Here is a 3717-nt window from a genome sequence, read left to right as displayed (position 1 = left end):
TGTTGAACACAGCCTGCCTGCAGAAAAGTCTTGACGAAATGGTGTGTTTATGTACTTGTTAGTGTTGGGAAAAGTACACATCGTTATTTTTGAGGTATGATAATTAGCCCTAGATGGTAAATCAGTATAGTTAATCCCTATAGGCAGAGACCTGGACTTTTACTGTACCCCTGTGTCTGAGAGTGTGTGTCGCTGACCAGAAACAAATCATAGCAGTGTTTTTTTTTGTTGAGGAATGCAAAGGGGAACTCTACCTGTTCTGATAAAAAAAATTATGTTTTCACTGCAAACAGGAATGGTACAGATGGCAGCGTAGATGATGTCTCAGTAAACAGGAAACAGAGACGGATCGGTCGCCAGAGTGGAAACAAGCAGGTGGGCAGCGGATTTAATCACTTCCAGGACCATCTTTGTGTGTGTGTGTGTGTGTGAGTGTGTGTGTGTGTGTGCGCGCGCATCTTTCCGCATCTGTCAATTAAGCGAGCGAGATGTTCGAAAACCTGCAAGGTGAGCAAATGAGGAGAACCTGGGTAAAGGTGGTTTCCGTGGCAACTGCTGCACTTTAAAACACTTCCCCCACCCCCCGCCATACCCGTTTCACCTTTTTTTTTTTTTTTGCCTGCGGTGATGGTTTCCACACTGCGCAGCCAAAAAAGATTTCCTGCTAAGTGGTAACAAAGAACTGCAGGGAAGAAACCTGATGCACGGCGCAGGAGCCGCGGAGATGACAGCAGTGACAAGCTATTCCTGTCAGCAAAGCCCCCTTCATGGATCTACGAGCCGGGCGGGAGAAAGAGAGAGGTGGAGGGGGAGAGGCAAAAAAAAATGTTGCGCGTGACAGGCAGATCCATCAGCAGCCGCAATAACGGGCTCGTCAGCGATCGTGTTCAAGTCACAAACCGCCCCTCTCCCCCTCCTCTTCCCTGTTAAGCCGCATCCATTTATTGCAACAAATGATTATATGGTTACTTTAACTGCTGGGCTCTGAAGGCAAAAAAAAAAAAAAAATCAATGCAAACATGTTTGAGGTTCACCGCCAGTATAAATGCCCTCTTTGGCTCAGTGGGCACATTTTGAGAATATTTCTCGTGCTCTGCTCAGATGAAATGTAACATGTTATTTCCTCGACTCCTTGACCTGTGTGTCATTCGTCAGCTGGTTGCGTATGCAGGATGCATTCAGGCGTGCACGTGTGCACGCAGATGGCGCTGCAGGCAATTAGAAAAAGGAGAGTGGAAAGGGAGCCATTAGTGAGCAATTACCTCTGATTGCTTCAACATTGTTTTGGTGGGCTGCAGCACACTGTGAAATAGCCAAATGTTGCATTGTGGGCCTTCTCTCCTGCTCTGGCTCTTCCACTGCCGCCGCTGCTGCTCTCAACCACACAGTTGCAGCCGGAGCAGCCAGCCAGACACCGAAAATGTCTGCTGTTGTCATTGTGCTTTTCCTCGGATCACTTTGTTGATCTCTGCCTTGGCTCTCTGCTCTGTCTCTGCTGTTGCTCTTGCTCAATATTTGCCTGATCCAATATTGCTGCCTCTCTTTTTCGCTTCCCAATGTGTCTACTTTTTCACTTAACTCCACTTCAGCGAGTCTATTTTCCCACCACTGCCTATTTCACTTCCTCGTTACGTCCCTGACACACAGCCTTTCTCATGAATCCTCCTTAATTTCTTTTCTTTTAAACCTTTTCCATGATTGCTTCTTTTTTAGTAACTCGTTTGTTTTGAATAAAGACATTGTTAGAACTGAATACCTTGCCTTTTGGTCCTGTTTGGTCCAGTGGCGCTGTCACTTGGTGTTCGCTCGCTCTGCGGTAGAGTATCACTTCCTGTTCCTGCTCAAACACAGTGGTGTTTCTGAGTAGCTTATTTGCTTAGCAATTTAATTAACAACTTTTAAATACATTCTTCTTTCATAGTATAATCTTCACGTGCTTCATCCGAAGCACACTTTCTGTGTACTCACTACCTAATTTATAGCCAAAGTATTCACTCACTGTCTCTGTACTGTTTCGCTAGCTTAGCTTAGCTCATAGCCGACTCGTTAGCACCATGGCTACTTCACCTGTCCCTCCTGCACTTTCTTGCTCATTGTGTCAGATGTTTAGTTACTCCTCGGCCTCCTTTAGCAGTAATGATATCTGTAACAAATGTAGCATATTTGCAGCTCTGGAGGCCAGGATTACTGAATTGGAGACTCGGCTTCGCACCCTTCATTCACCCGTAGCTAGCCAGGCCCCTGTAGCTGGTGCAGCCGAAGATAGCGTAGGCCCCGCTAGCTGTTCCCCGGCAGACCCCAAGCAGCTGGGGAAAGAGGGCGGCTGGGTCACGGTGAGGAGGAAGCATAGTCCTAAACAGAAGCCCCAGGTACACCACCAACCCGTTCATGTGTCTAACCGTTTTTCCCCACTCGGTGACACACCCGCCGGGGGTCAAACTCTGGTAATTGGTGATTCTGTTCTCAGACATGTGAAGCTAGAGACACCGGCAACCATAGTCAATTGTCTTCCAGGGGCCAGAGCAGGCGACATTGAAGGAAATTTAAAACTGCTGGCTAAGGGTAAACGTAAATTCAGTAAAATCATAATTCACGTCGGCAGTAATGACACCCGGTTACGCCAATCGGAGGTCACTAAAATCAATATTGAATCGATGTGCAACTTTGCTAAAACAATGTCGGACTCTGTAGTTTTCTCTGGTCCCCTCCCCAATCAGACCAGGAGTGACATGTTTAGCCGCATGTTCTCCTTAAATTGCTGGCTGTCTGAGTGGTGTCCCAGAAACGATGTGGGCTTCATAGATAATTGGCAAACCTTCTGGAGGAAACCTGGTCTTGTTAGGAGAGACGGCATCCATCCCACTTTGGATGGAGCAGCTCTCATTTCTAGAAATATGGACAAATTTATTAAACCCCCCAAAATATGACTATCCAGAGTTGGGACCAGGAAGCAGAGTTGCAGTCTTACACGCCTCTCTGCAGCTTCTCTCCTCCTGCTACCCCCCCAAAAACCCATCTCCATAGAGTCTGTGTCAGCTTCCAAAAAGACAAAAAACAAACTAAAAACCAGCAACAAACAACTTAAACATAAACAATCAAAAAGAAAGAACAATACAGTATCCACATCTGAACCAAAGAGTAAAACAGTGAAATGTGGATTATTAAATATTAGGTCTCTCTCCTCCAAGTCTCTGTTAGTACATGACTTAATAATTGATCAACAAATTGATTTACTCTGCCTTACAGAAACCTGGTTGCAGCAGGATGATTATGTTAGTTTAAATGAATCAACACCCCCGAGTCATTCTAACTACCAGAAACCTCGAAGCACAGGCCGAGGGGGCGGTGTGGCAGCAATTTTTCACACCAGCCTATTAATTAATGAAAGACCAAGACAGACTTTTAATTCATTTGAAAGCCTGATGCTTAACATTGTCCACCCCAGCTGTGAAACTCAGAAACCAGTCTTACTTGTTATCATCTATCGTCCACCTGGGCCTTACACAGAGTTTCTGTCTGATTTCTCAGACTTTATATCTAATTTAGTTCTGAGCTCAAATAAAATAATTATTGTGGGTGATTTTAACATCCATGTAGATGCTAAAAATGACAGCCTCAACATGGCATTTAGTCTGTTATTAGACTCAATTGGCTTCTCTCAAAATGTAAAAGAACCCACCCACCACTTTAATCACACTCTAGATCTTGTTTTAACAT

This window comes from Perissodus microlepis, chromosome 22 (assembly GCF_051167445.1).
Source record: "Perissodus microlepis isolate ML-2025 ecotype Zambia chromosome 22, ASM5116744v1, whole genome shotgun sequence".
Taxonomy (NCBI): Eukaryota; Metazoa; Chordata; class Actinopteri; order Cichliformes; family Cichlidae; genus Perissodus; species Perissodus microlepis.
This window is presented reverse-complemented; position numbering follows the sequence as displayed.